The following is a 23,254-nucleotide window of genomic DNA, read 5'->3' as shown; positions in this document are numbered from 1 at the left end:
ATAACCCTTGCTGTAGTTACACGATGTTAGGTTCCATATTAGGAGCTACCACCCAGGAAAAAGATCTAGGCATCATAGTGGATAATACTTTAAAATCGTCAGGTCAGTGTGCTGCAGCAGTCAAAGAAGCAAATAGAATGTTAGGAATTATTAGGAAGGGAATGGTTAATAAAACAGAAAATGTCATAATGCCTCTGTATTGCTCCATGGTGAGACCGCACCATGAATACTGTGTACAATTCTATTCGCCACATCTCAAAAAAGATATAGTTTTGATGGAGAAGGTACAGAGAAGGGCAACCAAAATGATAAAAGGGGATAGAGCAGCTCCCCTATGAGGAAAGGCTGTTCATCTTGGAGAAGAGATGGCTGAGGGGGGATATGATAGAGGTCTTGAACGAGTAGATGTGAATCGGTTATTTACACTTTCAAATAATAGAAGGACTAGGGGGCATTCCTTGAAGTTAGCAAGTAGCACATTTAAGACTAATCGGAGAAAATTCTTTTTCACTCAATGCACAATAAAGCTGTGGAATTTGTTGCCAGAGGATGTGGTTAGTGCAGTTAGTGTAGCTGGGTTCAAAAAAGGTTTAGATAAGTTCTTGGAGGAGAAGTCCATTAACGGCTATTAATCAAGTTTACTTAGGGAATAGCCACTGCTATTAATTGCATCAGTAGCATGGAATCTTCTTAGTGTTTGGGTAATTGCCAGGTTCTTGTGGCCTGGTTTTGGCCTCTGTTGAAAACAGGATGCTGGGCTTGATGGACCCTTGGTCTGACCCAGTATGGCAATTTCTTATGTTCTTATACTATGATTTGGAGATGTGAATAAAATGAAAATTGTGAAATGTTTTTCCAAACCCTGTAGCCTTGATCAAGATCCCTACAGTGTTTTCTGATAGCCTATGTTAGCTCTGTGTTCTCATTGCATGTAAGGTCCTGTGTATCTGATGGTGTCTGAATTGGCTGAGGTCTATCCAGACAGCCTCCAGGTGTAAGGTAGAGGTTTCCTGTCCTGTGGATGTTGTGGCATTTAGGCCTCATGTTTTCTCACTATAGCTGAAGCTATAGAGAGGACTTCCATCTGTTCTGATGTGAAGACAATCTTCATTTTTCCTCCATGGCACTGAGCTGGATGGAACATGGCCCCTCTCCGCCAGTCTTGGTTTGAGTCTATATCTTAGCTACCTTCTCCTAAAGTAGTCATTTTGAAGTCCCTGAATCTTTCCTTGCAGGGGTCCACAGTACACCAGGATACTTCCAAAACTGCTAACAGCCCTAGTGATCTTCTCCCACAACCTCCCCTTTGCTGCTGTGGATTTCTTGCTAAACTCTTTCCTGATGAATACTGGGCAGTAGGGATGTGAATCGTTTTTGAACGATTAAAATTATCGTCAGCTAATTTTACAATCGTCCAAAATCGTTAGAGTGCACGATACAATACAAATGCCCCCGATTTATCGTCAGGGGCATTTGTATTGTATCGTTAAATAGGGCGCGAGAAAACCGGCACACCAAAAAAACCCTAAAACCCACCCCGAACCTTTAAAACAAATCCCCCACCCTCCCGAACCCCCCCAAAATGTTTTAAATTACCTGGGGTCCAGTGGGGGGGGGGGTCCCGACGTGATCTCCCTCTCTCTCTGGCCACGGCTGCATTGAGAAATGGCGCCGGTGGCCCTTTGCCCTTATCATGTGACAGGGCAAAGGTAGCGCCGGCGCCATTTTGGTTCCTGGCTCCCTCACTATGTCATACGAGCGACGGTCGCCCGTATGACATAGTGAAGGCAAAGGTAGCGCCGGCGCCATTTTGAAGATTGGCAATACGGCCCGTGAGTAGGAGGTCGCTCCTGGACCCCCGCTGGACTTTTGGCAAGTCTTGTGGGGGTCAGGAGGCCCCCCCCAAGCTGGCCAAAAGTCCCTGGGGGTCCAGCGGGGGTCTGGGGGCGATCTCCTGCACGCGTGATGTCGGGAGCCAGGAACCAAAATGGCGCCGGCGCTACCTTTGCCCCGTCACATGATAAGGGCAAAGGGCCACCGGCGCCATTTCTCAATGCAGCCGTGGCCAGAGAGAGAGGGAGATCGCGTCGGGACCCCCCCCCCCACTGGACCCCAGGTAATTTAAAACATTTTGAGGGGGGTTCGGGAGGGTGGGGGATTTGTTTTAAAGGTTATGGGTGGGTTTTAGGGTTTTTTTGGTGTGCCGGTTTTCCCGCCCTCCCCCGATTTACGATTTTTAACAATTTAAAAAAAAAAACCACGACGATAAGATTTCCCTCCCCCCCCAGCCAAAATCGATCGTTAAGATGATCGATCACACGATTCACACCTCTACTGGGCAGTTCTACAAGGTCTTGTTAAGAAGTCATTCTCCTTCATAATGAATTAGATGTTGTGCTTTGATGGACTGGATTTGGGTCTCCCTGTGATGACAGTGTTTCAGGTTACTGAAGAGTTTTTGTCTCCTTTCCCACCTGCTATTCCCTTTTCCACATTTTTCTGTGCCACCTCCTGTTCTCTTCTTTTTCCTCCTTCTCTCCTCTCTCTTCTTTTTTTTTATTTATTTAAAAAATCTGTATGCTACATTTATCCTGGGGCCTAAGTGGCTTCCAATTAATAAAATAACAGGCAGAAAAAAAGAAACTATTTAGAACAAAAATAAATAGAGAACAAACAAAAACAACAGGTATAAAACTTCATGGCTGTCATTAATTCAAATGAACTCTTGTTGCCTAATACCAAAAGCAATGCCCCAGAGTAGAGTCAAGAGGGAAGGTTAAGAGCTTCTCTGAATAAGTAAGCTTTCAGGTGCTTTCTGAAAGTCTTGACAGACTTCTTTGCAAAGTGTAATGGGAAATTGGTTCCACCAGAATGAGCCCATAAGAGAGAAGATCCTTTCCCTGGATTCAGCTAATTTTATCATATGATGACTTGGTATATTTTGCAAACATTGTCCAGTAGAATTTAGATTTCTAGTGGGTTGATAAACTTTGAGTAATGAATTAATACCTGTGGATGCATCACTACTCATAACTTTATGAATCATCATTAGAATTTTAAATTGATCTCTTGGTTTGACTGGCAGCCAGTGTAATCAGGATAGGACAGTGAAATATGATCAGATTTTGAGTTACCAGTTAAACCTCTGCTGAATTTTGGATGACTTGAAGAGCCTTTAGAGTGTACTATGGTAATCCTATATACACCAAGTTACTTTAATCTACCTGGGAAATTATTAATGACTGCAGAACTGTTATAAATTCATTTGGCTCAAGGTGTAGCTTGAGTTTCTGCATTACTCTAAACGTCCAGTAAATTTGCTGGACCACTTGTTTGACATGAGATTTTAATGAAAGATTTGAATAAAAAATGTCTTACTTCCTTGGAAAAGGGACAAAAGCAACACTGAAAGGTAATTTGTTGATGAAAAGCACAATGGTGGAGATCTACTGGATTAGATGATCTTGGTTTTAATCAAATTGAGTGAAAGTCTATTACAGTTTAACCAACCTTTTTATGGCCATCAATTATATGGAAATGAGACCCAAGTTAGTTTTTTCATGAACTGCAGTGGGAAAAAAAATTATTGTCCATGTAGAGATGATATTGTAGGCCAAGATCTGCAAGAAGTGTGTAAATAGGCCTTAAATAGATGTTGAACATAATCACTATCAGTGATGAGCCCTGGGGCACATGTGTAGTGAGAGGGTGCCAAGATGAAACCTGTGAACCACATCTTACTTGTGGGGTGCAGCCAGAAAGCTAAGATTGAAACCATATAACAACAATGCTGTCTATTCCATTTTAAGTGAGGTGAGATATGCTTATGTTGTGATTGAAGGCATTGAATGTGGCTGATAAATTTAAAAGAACTAAAATATTTAACTAGTTCTATTGTCAAAACCCCTCCAAATGACATCAATAGTAGATCTAAGAAGTAGCTCTGTACTAAAATGAGGTCTGAAACCAAATTGAAATTGGTTCAGAATATCATAATCATCTATAAAGGTCTATAATTGTTTTAAGACAGCAGCTTTAATAACTTTAACATGAAATGGAATTGAGGAAATTGGACGCTAATTAGAAAGCTGAGAGGGGATCAGCAGAGGATTTCTTAAGCAATAGATGCATTGAAACTGCTTCAATGCAGCAGGAAGGACCCCATGTTGTAATGAGGTATTTATTAAGTAAGTTAGTGGTTCACTGATGTCATAGATGAAAGCTCTCATTATCGCTGAACAGCAGGGATTCAATATGCAATTAGTCTGGTTCATATTTTTTACAATCTGAGTGTTGTCATCCCTAGAAAGACTATGGAATTGACCCTATAATGGCTTGCTAACATTAGCCTATAGATCACCAGGGACTGGGATAGATGAAAATTGAGAGCAGAGTTCAGAGACCTTTTTTGAAAAAAATAAGGCAGGTTTGCCAACTCCTGTCCTCAAGAGCCACAAATAGGCAAGGTTTTAAGGATATCCACAATGAATATGCATGAGATAGATTTGCATGCACTGCCTCCAATATCCTGTTTCTGGCTCTCGAGGAGCATGTTGACACACCCCTGAAATAAGGCAAAGGCCTCAGACTGCAATTGATCAGAAGATTGGCTAATTTTGAGATTGTGTAAAACAGCTCTCTCGAGTTATTACCAGCAGCTTGAATTAATTAAAAAAAAAAAAAAAAAAGATTTTTTTTGGATTACATGACCTGTTCTCTATATTTGTCTAATGCTTTAATATAGTTACCTCTGTCACTATCAAGATGAGATTCTCACCATAAGCATTCTAGTTTATATAAATAGGCCTCTGCTACTTTTAATTTGTGCAAAAACCACAATGCCCAAGATTTAGTTCTCGATTTTACAGATCTCAAAGGAGCAATTTTGTTAAATTTTGTTTCCTAAATCATCTCCTCCCTCTTCCAGCTTCTCAAATACTCTCTTTTCACAAACACTCTCATGCACAAATTCTTGGTCCCTTTCATGCTCCCTACTCTCACCACCCATGCACACATTTTGCTCCAGAATGCGAAAAGACACAAAAAAATGATCAACCGGATTAAGATAATCCAACAGAGACTCACATCTTAAAGCACTCCAGCAACAGCTTGTCAAAAAGAAAGGAAAAAATATAGGATTAGACAAACAGGCAGAACACTCACAATTAATATCTTCTCTCCCTCTCTGTAAGCACAAACTAACCTTCAGTGCCTGGTTCTAGTAGCTCTCCATACCCTCCTTTAGAAATGACAGCAAGTGGCTGTGAAAACATGGTTTATATCATTTTCTTGAAGAGTTGTGTTTTCCCACATTTTGTGAATCTCATTTGCTCTAAATATTGTGCTGTGTTTATATTTTCTACATGGTTTCATAATTACAGCACAGTAATGTGATAACAATACCTTTTCATCTTTTTGCATAGCGTTAACATTGTACTTCGTGCATTTTTGGCCATTCATTTTTATGCAGTAATTTTAGTTGGTTGACTATGGAAACATAACAAAATTAAGAACATAAGAAATGCCATGCTGGGTTAGACCAAGGTCAATTGAGACCTGCATTCTGTCTCCGACAGTGGCCAGCCTGGGTCACAAGTACCCATCAGAACCCCAATAGTTGATCTATATCTTGAATCACACTTCGAGGAATAAATGCTAGCTTTCCAAGTTGATCTGACTAATAACTATTTATAGACATTTCCTTTGGGAACTTGTCCAATCCTCTTTTGTAGCCCACTATGTTAGTTGCCTTGACCATGTCCTCCAGCAACAAATTCCATAGCTTGATTGTGCACTGAGTGAAAAATACTTCCTACAATTTGTTTTAAATCTGCCAGTTGCTAGTTTTATGAAGTTGCCCCTAGACCTAGTGTTGTTGGAAAGAGTAAATAACTGTTCCCTATTTACCCGTTCTACCCCTCTCATGATTATATAAATTTCTGTTGTCTCTTTTCCAAGCTAAAGAGCCTTAACCTATTTAGCCTTTTTCCATAAAGGAGCTTTTTCTTCCCCGTTATCATTTTTCTCACCCTTCTCTGTATATTTTCTGTATCTTTTTTAAGATGGGGCGACCAGAGCTGCACACAAGTGAGGTCGCACCATAGATCTATATAAAGGCATTATGATATTCTCAGATGTTGTTCTCTATTCTTTTCCAAATAATTCCTAACATTCTATTTGCCTTTATGACCACTGCCGCACATTGAGCTGAAGATTTCCAGGTATTGTTGTCCACAAGGACAGAGTTCCTTTTCTTGTGTGGTGATTCCTAACACAGAACCCAGCACACTTTAGTACACCTACCCTTTAATGCCAAATAAGCTTTTTTCCAAAATAGTCTTGCATTTTTCTGGTAAACAGCAGCACGCTCTCCACTATCAGACAGTAATTTAGATAGAAGAATACAAATATAACAGCTTTTTAGACAATTGCATATGAGTGACTATTTCTTTATATATTTTTTGCATTTCCATATTGCTTCTACATTTTGCTTTTAAGTGCAAACTTACAGGATTATTTATCAAATCATTTTAGGGCCTTCTTGTGGGCGTTAGGGCCCTAATGTCCATGATAATGCCATAATGCCTGCGATAAATAATGCATCGAGAGATGCATATGCAAATTTTAAAGTTTTTCCAGAATGGGAGGAGTTTGGGTGGAGTTAGGACGGAGTAAATTAAAATGAGGGGTGCTTAGCATTGCGTGCGATAGCATAATGCATGTCATTGCAGGTTTTAATGCTGGAAATAACGTCACCTTTTTTTCCTGGCATTATGCTGTGCAGTATGCCTGGAACGGGATTTGCGCTAAAAATTGCAAATCCCGTTTTGGGCAGGAGAGGGGGAGAGGAGAGGGGAGTCTGAGGTTAGAATATTGACTTCAGACATGGAGAGCCTTATTTCTTTAACCATCTGCATTTAGAATTCTACTGCTATACCCAGACATTCAGCAGGGCATCATGATGCTATTTATCGTGTAAGTCTTGAAAACCTTAAAAGTTTAGAAAACATGCATAATGGGGCGGATTTTAAAAGGAGCGCGAATAGCCTACTTTTGTTTGCGCTCCAGGCGCAAACAAAAGTACGCTGGATTTTAGTAGATACGCGCGGAGCCGCACGTATCTGCTAAAAACCTGGATCGGCGCGCGCAAGGCTATGGATTTTGTATAGCCGGCGTGCGCCGAGCCGCGCAGCCTACCCCCATTCCCTCCGAGGCCGCTCCGAAATCGGAGCGGCCTCGGAGGGAACTTCCTTTTGCCCTCCCCTCACCTTCCCCTCCCTTCCCCTACCTAACCCACCCACCCGGCCCTGTCTAAGCCCCCCCCTTACCTTTGTCGGGGGATTTACGACTCCCGGAGGGAGGCGTAAATCCCCGCGCGTCAGCGGGCCTCCTGTGCGCCGGGACGCGACCTGGGGGCGGGTCCGGAGGGCGCGGCCATGCCCCCGGGCTGCCCCAGGCCATAGCCACGCCCCCGGGCCCGCCCCCGGAACGCTCCCGACACGCCCCGAAAATGCCGCGCGTTCGGGCCCGCCCCCGACACGCCCCCCGACACGCCCCCTCCGAAAACCCCGGGACTTACGCGAGTCCCGGGGCTCTGCGCGCGCCGGTAGGCCTATGTAAAATAGGCTTACCGGCGCGCAGGGCCCTGCTCGCGTAAATCCGCCCGGTTTTGGGCGGATTTACGCGAGCAGGGCTCTGAAAATCCGCCCCAATATGTAAAATGCATTCTTTGACCTTGAGTATTTTGCAGTTATTGCCCAAAGAAAAGAGTACATGCAAATATCTCTCATGCATATTCATTGTGGACATCCTGGGACTGACTAGGGGATACTTCAGGACTGGCTTGAGAAACACGATGATAATTGTAATAAGCACTAGGGATGTGAATCGTTTTTTGACGATTTAAAATATCGTCCGATATATTTTAAATCGTCAAAAATCGTTAGAGGCGCGATACAATAGGAATTCCCCCGATTTATCGTCAAAAATCATAAATCGGGGGACGGGAAGGGGGAGGGCGGGAAAACTGGCACACTAAAACAACCCTAAAACCCCCCCAAAATGTTTTAAATTACCTGGGGTCCAGTGAGGGGGGTCCCGGTGTGATCTTCCCGGTGTGATCTTCCACTCTCGGGCCACGGCTGCGTTAATAGAAATGGCGCCGGCGCTATTTTGGTTCCTGTCCCCTGACGTCACGAGCGCAGGAGATCGCTCCCGGACCCCCGCTGGACCCCCAGGGACTTTTGGCCAGCTTGGGGGGGCCTCCTGACCCCCACAAGACTTGCCAAAAGTCCAGCGGGGGTCCTGTCCTGTCATATGACAGTCCTGTCATATGACAGGGCAAAGGTAGCGCCGGCGCCATTTCTATTAACGCAGCCGTGGCCCAAGAGTGGAAGATCACACCGGGACCCCCCCACTGGACCCCAGGTAATTTAAAACATTTTGGGGGGGGGGTCGGGAGGGTGGGGGATTTATTTTAAAGGGTCGGGGTGGGTTTTAGGGTTGTTTTAGTGTGCCGGTTTTCCCGCCCTCCCCCGATTTATGATTTAAACGATTTAAAAAAAAAACAAAACCGCGACGATCAGATTCCCTCCCCCCCCCAGCCAAAATCGATCATTAAGACGATCGATCACACGATTCACATCTCTAATAAGCACTTTAAATAGGTAACTCACTAAAAGGCTGAAGTACTAATCCTTGGTATTTATTGTAGGTTAGTGGCTGATCTGCTATGGATACAAATGAGCTCATTTGCATCTGTGTGAAAACTTTGCACAAAATGTTCTGCACATTCCTAACTGTGGCAGTACGTGGAACATTTGCCTAGCAAGTGGACTTGTCCACGGCTGTCATGGATCAAAGGGCCCATGAGGCTTTAAAGGGATTGCAAGTGGTCCCCCACTCCGATCTTCCCAAATTTCTTAGAGAACAAAATAGGGCAGGAACATCAGGGCTGTTAGAAATCCTGCCCTCTTATGGTCCTTTATAAAACATGTAATGACCAAATATGCATCTCCCTATGTCCCCTGATCCCTCCCCAAGTTTACCACTTGGCAAGGGAGTGAATAGAATCAGCTGGCACCATTTTGAAAATGTTGGCTTGAGGGGCAGGAGTGACTGGGCATCGCTCCTGTACCAGGAGCTATTAGAAAACCTTTATGGGACCAGAGGGCCATGATTTGGACATTTAACTTTTTTAAAATGGCCACAAGGGGGTGGGGTTTGGGGACATGGATTCTAACAGTCCCATTGCTTATGTAATTTTTGCCCTCCTGTCATTTTTTTTATTTATTTAGTCGGTTTTATATACCGATGTTCGGTGTTAACCTTCACTTCGGTTTACAATTGCAATACAAAATATGAAAAACAAAATGTAAATATTAAAATACAGTCATAAAATAATAAGCTATTAACACATAATTAAAGTTTACAAATAACATAATAAATTAATGAATAAGAAAGAATTAAAATATTATTAAAACATAATAAAACAAACATAAAATAGTTCTCACTGGCTGGTGTCTGTTCCATAAGCTTGATTAAAAAGCCATGAGGCTCGGGTGGGGGACTGTAGTGGGAGTCCACTGTCCTACCAGGGAGAGTCTTTCAATTTGGGAGAAGGGACCTTACATAGGCTTCATGGCTCCTTTAAAGCCATGTGCTGCTTTGCATGAAGCCCTGGCCTTCCTGGGCCTCCAAAAAATTAACTGCACCTCTTTGACATGGGGTTTGGGGTTTTTTTGGCAAAATGCCAACCCATTTTTGAACACCCATTTTTTGTAAAATGGCACATTAATGAGCTGTTTTGTATGCTTTTGTATCACAGCAGCTCATTAGTGTGCCATTTGAATAAACCTTTTTAAGCCAGAGGATGTGGTTAGTGCAGTTAGTGTAGCTGGGTTCAAAAAAGGTTTGGATAAGTTCTTGGAGGAGAAGTCTATTAATGGCTATTAATCAAGTTTACTTAGGGAATAGCCACTGCTATTAATTGCATCAGTAGCATGGGATCTTCTTAGTGTTAGGGTACTTGCCAGGTTCTTGTGACCTGGTTTGGCCTCTGTTGGAAACAGGATGCTGGGCTTGATGGACCCTTGGTCTGACCCAGCATGGCAATTTCTTATGTTCTTATGTTCTTAACTTGAAACTTTACTACAGTGAAGCAAAAAGTTGTGACATTTTTGCAAATGGTATTTTCTTCAAAATGTTTGTGCAAAACATCCACTCCTTTGAATTTTTGTAAAATTTTTCACATGAAAATCCTATTTGCTAAACATTTTAGAAACATAGAAACATCCATCCAGTTAATTTAGTATCATTATTCCCATCACTTCCTTAGAGATCCTCTGTATTTATCCCATGCTTTCTTAAATTCAGATACAGTTTTTGTTTCCACTACTTCCACTGGGAGACTGTTCCACACATCTACCCCCTCTCTGTAAAGAAATATTTTCTGTGATTACTCTTGAGTCTACCCCCTTTCAACCTCATCTCATGCCCTCTCGTTCTAGAGCCTTCTTTCCATTGAAAAAGGCTCACCTTCTGTGCATGGGAACCTATGAGATATTTGAATGTCTCTATCATGTCTCCCTTATCTCTCTTTTCCTCTAGGATGTTTAGTTCTTTAAGTCTATCCCGTATGCTTTAGAATGAAGATCACTGACCATTTTAGTAGCCACCCTCTGGACCGACTTCATCTTTATATCCTTTTGAAGGTCCGGTCTCCAGAGTTGTACACAGTATTCCAAGTGAGGTCTCACCAGGGACCTATACGGGGCAATATCACCTCCATTTTTCTGCTGACTATTCCTCTCCCTATGCAGCTAAGCATCTTTCTGGCTTTTTCTGATGCTTTATCCAGCTGTTTGGCCACCTTATGATAATCAGATACAATTACCTCCAGATCCTGTACTTCCTTAGTGCTTAAAAGAATTTCACCTTCAATACTGTACCTTTCCCTTGGGTTTTTGCATCCTAAATGCATTACTCTGCATTTTTTAGCATTAAATCTAAGCTGCCAGATCATAGGCCATTCCTCAAGCTTTGCAAGATCCTTCCACGTGTTTTTCACGCCTTCCTGACTGTCCACCCTGTTACAGATTTTGTTATCCTTGGCAAAAAGACAAACCTTTTCCAACAACCCTTCCATTATGTCACTCACAAAAATGTTGAAAAGAACTGGTCCAAGGACCGATCCCTGAGTTACAACCCTAGTAACTACCCCCTCCTCAGAGAAAAATCCATTTATCATTACCCTTTGTCACCTCCCACTCAGCCAGCTTAGTACATCAGCCTTTTAGGTACTGATCAAGCTAGTTCTGTTTTATCTTAGCAATATTACATTGATTCATATTCTTACTAAATTTTGCTCATCAGCATTAACTCTATACATTTAGGGGTAGATTTTAAAAGCCCTGTGCGCCGGCGGCCTATTTTGCATAGGCCGCCGGCGCGCGCAAAGCCCCAGGATGTGCGTAAATCCCAGGGCTTTGCTTGGGGGCGTGTCGGGGCGGCGCGGCATTCGGGGCGTGGCCGAGTGCTCCGGCACAGCGGCCTGTGCTGGGGTAGGGAGCTGGCGATGCGCGCAAGTAACTCAACAAAATAAGGTAGGGGAGGGGGATTTAGTTAGGGCTGTGGGTGGGTTAGATAGGGGAAGGGAGGGAAAAGTGGGAGGGACAAAAAAAAAAGTTCCCTCCAAGGCCGATCCGATTTTGGAGCGGCCTCGGAGGGAATGGAGGCAGGCTGTGTGGCTCAGCGTGTGCAGGCTGCCGATTTTGCGCAGCCTTGCGCGCACCATCCCCGGATTTTAAAATATATGCGCGGCTACATGCGTATCTTTTAAAATCCGGCGTACTTTTTTAAAATCTGCCCCTTACTGTGCCTTGTTAACTAAATACTTTTGGGTCCATTTTCATCTGCTTGGCAGCTGGCAAATTTAGCTGGATAAACTTTTATTTGGATAACTTAGCCCTAGATGCATCAAGCCATGATGTTTTTGTCGTGGGAGAGTATCATGAGGGATGTCACCGTGATAGTGGTGTCCCTACTCTGAAAAAAATTTGTGGTTCTAAAGTGCATTCTTTTATCTCATGACCAAACACCACTAGGTAAAAGAACATGCCTAGCAGCTCTTTAACGCAATGGCAGACCCAACCTCAAGAGACCACCATAGACTTAAAGGACCAATGTCCCTCTCCAAAAAAGTACTGCCAAAATGGGGAAGCTGAGTGAGGATCACTGCTGACCACCAACTCAACCTGGGGCTGCCACTCAAGGCAGCTCTAACTCCCCCAAAGTAAAAAAAAAAAAAAAAAGTGGAGATATTGCTATACAGCGATGGCCTCACCCACCCCCACCCAAAGTCCCAAATTACGTAGTAGCCCTGCCAGGCTCCCCACCTCCTCAAAGTCCAAAATGAATGAGGATCGAGGCTCTGGCCTCCTCTCCAAGGTCTAAAAATCAATGAGGATCCAGGACTCCCATCCCTCCCCAAAGGCCCAAAACCAATAAAGAGGGTCCCGGGCCCTGGACTCCCCTCCCCCCCCCCCCACTCTCCTCCCCTGACTCCTGCCCCCCTCCCATAACCTGAACCTTAAAATTAAGTGGCAGATCCCGTATCCGGGCTGGGTGTACCCTCACACCCAGCCAGGTTGAAGCCATTTTTCAAAATGATGCCAATCTGAGCTTGCCCCAGCCATGTGACTGGGCAAGGTATGGTTCTCAGACTTTGGCCACATGGCCTGGGTCCGATTCCTGGACCTTGCAGACCTTCTTGGTCAGCTGTGATAAAATATTTGTATAGGATTGCCTATGAATGACCTTCTTTGTATGCATTTGGGTGCAGAAGGACGGGGAGATGCAAAATAACGTGCATATTGTATGATATCACCCCGATAGTGCTCTGTCGCACTATATATGCTGTTTAACACACATTAGAGCATTACTGAGGCTTGATGCATCTCCCAGTTAGTTGAATATTCAGTGGTATGGCCACACTGCTAAATATGCCCAGCTAATTAAAAGTTAGCCAGATATATTTATCTGGCTAACCTTAGAACTGTTTTACAGCACAGCCAGAACTAGCCAAAATAAGTTATCTGGCTAACTTAACTCTGCCTACAAATGCTCCTATAATACTTCAAGTTATCTGCCTATATTTTATCTGGCTAACTACTTAGATAGCTTGGATGTGGTCAGCAGTGGTGATTTTCAAATCCCACCATGTGTCCAGATAAGTTCAAACATAGCTGGACAAATGATTGTGAATATCGACCCCTTGATGTGTTAAAAAGGCATTCCAAAAATTCTGATTGAAAATACCTATGAGATTTACATTTTCTCTAAGGGTATTAAGCACTGAAATATAACAATATACACTTTCAAACTGAGAAAATTGCTCGTCAAGGGCAAAGGCGATCGGCGCCATTTTGAGTACTGGCATCGGACGGCCGGCGTGCAGGAGGTCGCTCCCGGACCCCCGCTGGACTTTTGGCAAGTCTTGTGGGGGTCAGGAGGCCCCCAAGCTGGCCAAAAGTCCCTGGGGGTCCAACGGGGGTCCCAGAGTGACCTCCTGCACGCCGGCCATCCGATGCCAGTACTCAAAATGGCGCTGATAGCCTTTGCCCATACTATGTCACAGGGGCTACCGGTGCCATTGGTCAGCCCCTGTTACATGGTAGGAGCACAAGATGGCGCCGATGGCCATGTGACAGTGGCTGACCAATGGCACCGGTAGCCTCTGTGACAAAGGCTATCAGCGCCATGATGAAACCGGCACCGAGGGTGTGAGTACAGGGGATGGTTCCCACCGCTGGACCACCAGGGAGTTTTGGTAAGTCTTGGGGGGGGGAGGGTTCAGGAGGGTGGGGAGTTTGTTTAAATGTTTATTTAGGTGGCCATATAATTCGGGGAAGATTCGTGTATTCGTGGGGAATCGCGATACGTTTCGCTTCCCCACGAATACTATGAATAGAGTAATATACGTTGCGGATCGCCAATACGGCGAAAATGAATGCACACCCCTAGATCGTCCACGACCTAATTGTGGGCTATGAATTGTAAGACAGATATATATTTCCTGTATTGATTATGTAATATTTGCTGTCATTACTATTCTTTCTTTAAATGTATACAATTTTATTCATTGTAAAAAATTGAATAAATAATAAATGAAAAAAAAAAACAGGATGTGAGGTAAAAAATTCACCTGGGGTATCCTGGTTATAATCTGGTGTGGTTTTGGACCCTGGATCATAGTGAGAGCCTACTCCACCCACAGGGAGGAGACCTGTGGGGACTCACTACGATAGGCGTGGCCTCAGCTGAGACCGACACGGTAGTAAGAGACTTTATTAGACTGGAACATGGGCAATACCCACCGAGTGGAACCAAGACACAGTCCAGAGTAGTGAGGTAGTTCAATGATGATGTCCCTGGTAGTGGCCTGCAGAGCGGGGTATGCCAGGAACTCCTCTCCCAATGACACACCTCTTCAGGGTAGATCTGTTAGTGGCCCGCAGCGCGGGATATGCTGAGGATCAGCGAGTTGTAGTTTAGAGAGGTGCAGGAGGTCAGCAGAGCAATGTAGACGACGGTACTCACTCCTAAGTGAAGAAGAAGGTAGCTGAGATGAGCACGGTAGTTGCCCGAGGTACGGGGTACACAGGCGGTTCCATCAGCAAGATGGTAGAAACGAGAATTGTACTCACGAAGCTGAACTAGGCAGGATCTCAAACAAGGATAGATGGATTCTCCAGGCAGAAAGACCCTCGGAGGAGCAGATAGTCAGAACGTGACAAGGCCCCCAAGAAGCGGGTACTTAGAGTGTTCTAAGTCCAGGAGTTCAGGAATGAGTTCAGAGTAGCGAAGCATCTCCAGAGGAGTGGAATAAGCAGGAAGGAAGTCCTTGCTAACTCATAGGTAGCATAGGCTGGATGGATTAAATACACTGGTGGGTGACATCATGCGGAGGGTATGCCCCCCGAGGTTCCCGCCATGACGTGAATAGGAGAGGGCCTGACACGCACACGCGTGCCCTAGGTAATCCCCGATTCAAGATGGCAGATGGGATTGCCCACGCCGTCCCAGGGACACCGGGGAAGGCAGCATCCACAGGCTGAGGCTGCCATGGCTCTGAGAATCGCTGGAGCAGGGAAAAGAGAGGTGAGCAGCAGAGGTTGCAGCCATCTGAGACCAACAGGCGCAACAGTTAGCACTGTGTTTTGCTGCAAAAGCTGTTCTTGCAGCACCCGGTGCTCATCAATTTGAATTTGCAATTGCTGCAGAATCTGCAATTGCTGCTGCCCTGTAGTAAGGGCCTGGATTACTTGCTTCATCTTCTCTGCTTTGTAAACTGCCTCCAAACAAGTATCTCTCCAGGGAAGGAGATGGAAAAACAAAACAAAAAAATCCCTACTGGCCTGACAAGCCCTGACTCACTGCTTGACCCCTGACTACACAGGCAGGGCTAATTCCCTTGGTCTGTTGTATCTTCAGTTGGGTGAATGGAACTGGGTGGCCCCAGAAAAAAAAGGAGAAGAAAATACTCTGTAGGGGTTTTTTTTTCTGGTATGACTGTGAGCTTCTGCCAGTGTTTCCCACTTAGGCAAGGGATCCCATTTCTACCACCATATGTGGTAACTTCAGCGATAGCAGCTTGGGAAACAGCTATTTCATTATGTGCTCTTTTATTTTTATAGAGAAAGCAAAACAGAAAACAAATGTAGCTCACCTTGCTCTTCAGGTAGTAATCAAACATCAAACATAATATGTCTTCTCTTAGGATGTATTCCTCTCTACTCCCTGGGGCCTTGTTCATCCCCCTGGCCCAGATCTTTTATCCCCGGTTTATAGTGATCCACCCTAGCCCAGAAACCCTTGCTGGTTTGGGACTTAAGGAGGACTGGTACAGATTGCTGTGACTTTAAGGTATTCTGAGGGAGTTTCTTATATGCTCCCTCACAGAAGGATGACGTCTAAAAATGGAAATAAGGGGGCCTATGCACTATAGCTAGTGTGAATGCAGCTCACATGCTAAGTAGAATGTTAGGTACTATGGTCCTATCATGTACATTAAAGGGGCCTCTGGAAATGTAAGCAGGTATATGCTGAAATTAAAGCATTCCCTAATGTACAAGAAGGAACGTGATATGAGGAATAGGCTTAAATGGGCATTCAATAAATTGCATGGTATGTCCATTTTACCACACTATTTCTCACATACCTGTTCAAGTCTAAAAGTTAACACTTGCCTTGAAGTAGGTGTTAAGCATTAGCATGCACACAGGACCAGCTCACTAACACTAGTGGAGACCATGCTCTTATGGTTTTCCCCAACACAGTCCCTGAACCTCTTGCAACAGCAAAATAAAGGGGATGTGGTGCCTCAAATACTCCCCCCAACTACAGAATTCAAAGGCCATGATAACCCTGATCCTCCACCCATCCCTGCATACAAGAATAGTGGCTGCAGTACCTCTGATAGCCCAATTACAGACCAAAGATCAAGGGGACACAATCTCCCAATTCATCTGCGTTCTACTTCCCCCTTCAGGGGGTGGAGTCAGGTAGTTGGAGAAGTGGAAAGTTCACCAAAATCCCAGGCCACCATAGTCCCAGTTTTGTTATGCTGTGCTTAGAAGAAAAGTGCCATTTTTCAGGAAACAAAACCTTGCATTTTTGCCTCTAATAAACTGCTAATCTTATTTGAACCTGTATTACTTCTGCTCTCAAAATGTCTTTTTCACCTTTCCATGAGTGTTTGAATAACTTTGAAGATATTGATAATAGCCTCATGATGACCTTTCTGATTCTTGGAAGCCAAGTCTTTACCTATTTGAGCTACAAAAAAGTCATATGCATTCTTTCCTGTTGCATGCCAAGTATGGGCTTCTATTCCCCATTAGTGGAAGCAAGAACGAAAGAGGAATCTATACAGAAAGAGGACAGAGGACAGATATTAGCCCCAATGGACTGCCTCAACCGTAAGAACTTCTATTTGTTTTTCTGCCCTGGGCTGAAAAGGATAAGATTATAGTTTTTTCTTGCCTCCACTGTCCAGGAGATTGTTAGAAATTCTGTTCTATTTCTGGCTTGGCAAAGCTGTACCAGGCCTGAAGTTTTTCACTTGGGGGGAGGGGGTGCAATGGTGACATTTCCTACATTTCATTGTGTTATTATGAGTGAAACCCCCCTCACCCCAGTGGGAGAGAGAGTATGTAGATGGTTAAAAGTAACTGAAATGCACATAATGTCCTGCATGAATATGAGCTGTCAGCCTGAGGATTTTAGCATTCATGTATACAGTGAGAATGGCTGATGAGACCCCTAGAGGTTGCAAAGCAAAGATGCCAGGCTGAGAATCTGCATAAGGCAGAGCATTGTGAAAACAGATTCTGGAAACATCACAATATGAGAAACAATAGAGTTCTAAGTTTCAGAACTCTGACAGAAAGAGGAAGATGTGTCTGGGAAGAGTTGGACTTGTAGTTCGGGACATTTACACACTTTGGGCACCATTTTAAAAGTGTTCCTCATGCTAAAAGGCCCATTTACACAAATATGTGGGCTGCACGTGAGCGACACGGATTTTAAAAGCCACTAATTATACACATTCTCGAGCAAAAATAGGGGTAGAGAAGGGGCGGAGCATGAATGTTCTGGGGTAGGGCCATGCGTAAATCTGAATTTTAAAACCAGAGGCCACAATACTCATGTATATTTACTGCTGCTCCTGACGAGGTGTAAGTCAGTAGAAATTGCTTTGTGGGCCTAACATGACAGGGTGAATGATCCAGGTCAACTGGGGGGAGTGCAGACTGAAGAAACAGAGGGGGTCTGGATGACCTTGAGATAGGCTGGGCAACCTGGTAGACTACTTGGTAAAACTGGGAATGTCCTTCGCATGAACATGTTTTAAAATCTGCTCACCTGCACATGTTAAAGCCAACAAAGTCCCAAAGATGATATGCGAAGTACGTTTGCTCGAGTAATGGCTTAAAATTAGGAGCACACATATGCATGCTAGACATATTTTAAATCATATGCTGCAAGTGTGTGTATGATTTAAAATTCCAGCATATGTCCGCTCACATGCCCATTTGCGTGTGTTTGGGCATCCGCGTGCTTGTTTTAAAGTTACCGTCCCTGGCTGCATGGACAGATTTTCAGCCCTAGCAGTAACGGGTTTTCTAAAAACCCTGGTCAGCTGGATCTCCAGGCAGGAGAGCATGTATACTCTCTCTGCACCTACCATGCTAAAACAGGGTTGGTCCCAGTTAGCTGAGGAGATGACTGGTAGACATAGCCTTCGAATAGTTAGAACTACAAAGGGCCAGACCACTGATAGAAACTGACACGTCAGAGGTATAGTAATGCTGTTATCCTGTTGATCAAATGAAGACTAGAAAATAGTGATAATCTGACCAGGCCAATCAGAACTGCATTGATTGCACTAAGCTACAAAATACACTACTGCACTTGCTGAAAGTAAAAGGGCATGTTATGCTCTCATCTCAGAGCAGCAGTCTGCAAATCAGATGTTATAAGGACTGCAAAATCAATGAATTGATGTGCCTCAGGGCTCTCTCCTAGCCCACTTCTCTCTATATATTAATTCAAGATCCTGTCCATTATACACTCCATTATACACTCCCTCATTTACACTCCTAACTCAGTTACTTTATGCTCCATTCTCCGAATATACAAACCCACTAGACATCTAAGATCACTGGACAAAAACCTTTTAGACATCCCATCACCACGACAGGCCCGCCTCGACATCACCAGAAAAAGATCATTCTCTGTCATTGGACCAATCTTATGGAACGCACTACCAGATTCTTTAAGATCCATATCCAACTCCAAACATTTCAAAAAATCCCTAAAAACACACCTATTTCAATCTGCTTTCCATATATCACACTCTAAATAACATAACCTCTTTTCTCTCATGCAGGGCACAACATTATTATATATTGATTTATCTTATGTAAACTAATTATTGCTTTAGATACTTTTTATTTTTTATTGAATATTTTTGTAATTTTGCGCTTTTTATAATTTTATAATTTTATGTTTCTTTTAAGTTTAATCTTTATTTATGTTTGTTTTTTTATTTAGTTATGTAAACCGTTTTGATTAAACACTGTTTGTAAAGACGGTATACAAACACTTTTAAATAAATAAATAAATAAATACTAGCTATATGCTGATAATTCCAAGATTCACCTCTCTGCACCAAAAATTTTAATCATGAATCAAGTTGTATATCTTAGTCCCTTGTCTGACATTGCTGTCTGGATGTCTTACAGCCACCTTAAACTCTACATGGCCAAGATAGAACTTATCTTCCCTCCAACCCACTTCTCCTTGTTTCCTTTCTCTATTTCTATGGCTAATAGTGTCATCCTTCATATCCCCTCAGCCCACAACTTTGGGGTTATCTTTGACCCCTCTCTCCTTTGCTACACATATCCAAAGCACTGCTAAAAGGTGTCATTTCATTTTCTATAACATCACCAAAATCCACCTATTCCTTTCTGAACACACACCGGAACCCATATCTGCTCTCCCATTTCCTCCCACTCAGATTATTGCAGCTTGCTCCTCACAGGTCTCCAAGTGTACCATCTCTCGCTATTGCAATTTATCCAAAATTCAGCTTTATGATTTAATTTTCATCAAAGTCACAACATCTATATAACCCCTCTTCTCAAGTCTCTAAACTGGCTTCCTATCTGTTTCCACATATAGTTCAAGCTCTTTTTACTACCTTCAAGAGCCTTCACTCTGCAACTCTTCACTACCTCTTCTATCTTATCTCTTCCTAAACCCATCCTCGTGAACTCTTCTCATTGGGCAAATCACTCTTAACTATGACCATCTCCTGCACTGTCATGTCTCAGCTCTGTGCTTTCTACCTTTCTGCACTGTATGCTTGGAATAGTCTTCTTGAGTTGGTACATAAGTATATAAGATTGCCATACTGGGTCAGACCAAAGTCCATCAAGCCCAGTATCCTGTTTCCATCAGTGGCCAAGCCAGGTCACAAGTAGCTGGCAGAATCTCACAAGGTAGATAGATTCCTTGCTGCTTATCCCAGGGATAAGCAGTAGATTTCTGCAACTCCACCTTAATAATGGTTTATGCATTTTTCCTCCACAAATGTGTTCATAACTTTTTTAAATGCAGCTACACCAATAGCTTTGCCTTTTACCACATCCTCTGGCAATGAATTCCAGAGCTTAAGTATACATATGTTCTCTTATTAATTTTAATTGTAAAACTTAGTAACTTCATTGTGTGTCCCCTAGCCTTTGTACTTTTAGAAAGAGCAAACAATTGATTCACGTTTACTCGATCCACTCCACTCATTATTTTATAGACCTCTATCATATCTCCCCTCAGCCATCTCTTCTCAAAGCTGAAGGATCCTAACATCTGTGGGCTTTCATCTTAGGGGAATCATTCTATTCCCTTTATCATTTTTATACTCCTCTATACCTTTTCTAATTCTGCTTTCTTTCGTGAGTTGTGGTGACCAGAACTGAACACAATACTGAAGATGAGGTCGCACCATGCAGTGATACAGAGGCATTATGTTATTCTCTGTTTTATTCTCCATTCCTTTCCTAATAGTCCCTAGCATTCTATTTGCTTTCTTGGCTGCTGCTGCTGTGCTGTACACTGAACAGAAGATTTCAACTTTATCAATGATGATACCAACCTAGATCCTTTTCTTGAATTGTGATTCCTAATAGAGAGCCTTGCATTGTATAGCTATAATTTGGGTTACTCTTCCCTAAGTACTTCGCTTTACACTTTCCACATTAAATTTCAGTGCTCCTACCATGTCACATGGTAGGAGCACTGGATGGCCTGTGCCATTTTTAAAGATGGCACCGGCCATCCAGTGCTCCCTCCATGTGACAGGGACCGGCCAATGGCACGGATACCCTGTCACATGGTAAGGGCAAAGGCCATCTGCACCATTTTTATTAGTGGCAGCCAACGGCTCGAGAGCGGGAGATCGCTCCCGGGACCCCCACTGGACCACCAGGTACCTGTAAAAGGTTTTTTTGGGGGGTCAGGAGGGTGGGGGAAGCTAAGGGATTAGTTTTAAAGGGTCGGGGTGGGTTTTTTATCTGCTCGGGCACAGCCGATAAACAAAACCACGATCGGGCCGGACAAAAAAAAACATGATGTGAATCGGAACCAGAATCAGAACAGATTCCGGTTCCGATTCACATCTCTATTTACCATGTAGACCTAATCTCTGTTTTTTTTTTATCTTAAAACCAGTTTCCAATCCACAGTAGGACACTAGCCCCATCCTATGACTCCCTCTCTGGCCTTATTCGAATCCAGTCTAAAAAAAAAACACCTTTCTGAGGCTGCTTTCAAATCTTAACTCCTGATTATCCCATTCATAGCCTTGCTGATTTTAAGAATTTACTTAGTAAATTCCCAAAGTCTTTGTTGCCCTATATGTTTTTCTTGATTAAATTGTATGCTCTTCTGAGAAGGGACTGTTTCTTATGTGTTTTCGTATATCAAGTAGCACTATAGAAGTGATAAACTATAGAAGCACCTAACTTCTTTAAAGCTTTTTTCTGATTGTGTTAGCTAAAACAATTCATGTTGTTGTATGTATCTTATTACATAATGGGCCAGATATTCGTACCTACGCGCGGGCGTAGATTTGTGCGCGCAACCCGGAGCGCACAAATCTACGCTCAATTTTATAACATGCGCGCGCAGCTGCGTGCATGTTATAAAATCCGGGGTCAGCGCGCGCAAGGTGCCCCGATGGCTTTCCCTGTTCCCTCCGAGGCCGCTCCGAAATCGGAGCGGCCTCGGAGGGAACTTTCCTTCCACTCCCCCACCTTCCCCTCCCTTCCCGCCCCTCAGCCCTACCTAAATCTCCCCCCCCCCCCACCTTTATTTTTTTATTTATGCCTGCCTCTGGGCAGGCGTAGGTTGCGCGTGCTGGCCGAGTGGCAGTGGGAGAGGCCTCTGGCCATGTCCCGCCCCGGACCGCCCTGCCCACTCCCCGCCCATTTTTTCAAGTCCCGGGACTTACATGTGTCCTGGGGCTTGCGTGCATTGCCGGGCCTATGCAAAATAGGCTCGGCGCGCGCAGGAGCGGGTTTTCGGGGTTACGTGCGTAATAGTTACACAGACTTAATAAATCTTTTTTCTGGTTTTATATTCAAAATCATTTTTTGAGTAGACACAATCATTGCTCCTAGGGGTTGGGAAATAACCCTCTTATTAGGGATGTGCGCAGAAAACTTTTGTGGTTAATTTTCAGATCAAAGAAAATTTTCTTATATTTATTCCAAAATTGCATTTGTTCCTTTTTTCAGAACAAATGCCATTTTATATGCATAAAATTTAACTTTATTTATGAAAGTTGTACTTACACACATTTTAATCCAATTCTATCTGTATGAAAATTTACATGTACGTACTACCGAAAATGATCAGGAAGGAATGGACATCTCTACCTCTTTGGCAGTCTATGTAGTATTTTAAATTTTACATTGGAACAAGTGTTATACTAGGTTAGATTTTGTTCAGCTATTGTTTTATTAACTTGGAACTATAATGTCTTTTTTACTTTGGTTCCTTGTTCAAAAATGTTGCAGTTTGTTATACAACTTTTATGATTCTATTGAAATTTATTTATTTATTTATTTATTTATTTATTTAAATACTTTTCTATACCGAAGATCATGTACAAGTACATATCGGTTCGGTTTACAGTGAACCAACATTTGGAAATTACATCAAACAATATGAACTTAATTTAACAAAAGATTGTACAGCAAAACTATATGAACATAATTAACAAAATTGTATGCGAATAGGGTTATAGTTGAACAAGCATGACGAGTGGAATATGGGGAAAATCAAAAAAGGAAAAACATGATAGTCAGCACAGGGAGTACATTATAAAGGTTACGGGGACATTTCGGTCAGTTAGTCCCGTTTGAACCTAAGTTCTGTAAAGTAGGGTCAGGTAAGGAACTTTAAGTGAATGCTCTTGAGAAGAGCCAGGTCTTCAGTTTTTTTTTTGAACGTCCGCAGGCAGGGTTCTGTTCGGAGTTCCGAGGGCAGATTGTTCCATTGTAATGGTCCAGCAATAGAGAATGCTCGTTTTTTGAGAGCTGACTTGGCGGGGGGAACATAGAGGGTACCTAGGTATGTTGTTCTCATTGGTCTGGAGGTTGAGTGATGTTGCAGAGGGAAGGAT

The 23,254-nt window shown here is 43.3% G+C and overlaps 1 protein-coding gene across 1 annotated transcript in view; it reads left to right on the top strand.

The window, feature by feature from the left end:
- Positions 1–23,254, top strand: part of ADGRA1 (adhesion G protein-coupled receptor A1) — a 1,158,413-nt gene that overhangs the window by 132,480 nt on the left and 1,002,679 nt on the right. The window lies entirely within an intron of this gene.

The sequence above is a fragment of the Rhinatrema bivittatum genome, chromosome 7 (assembly GCF_901001135.1).
Source record: "Rhinatrema bivittatum chromosome 7, aRhiBiv1.1, whole genome shotgun sequence".
Classification (NCBI taxonomy): domain Eukaryota; kingdom Metazoa; phylum Chordata; class Amphibia; order Gymnophiona; family Rhinatrematidae; genus Rhinatrema; species Rhinatrema bivittatum.
Note: the sequence above shows the minus strand (reverse complement) of the source record. Positions and strands in the feature narration are given on the sequence as shown.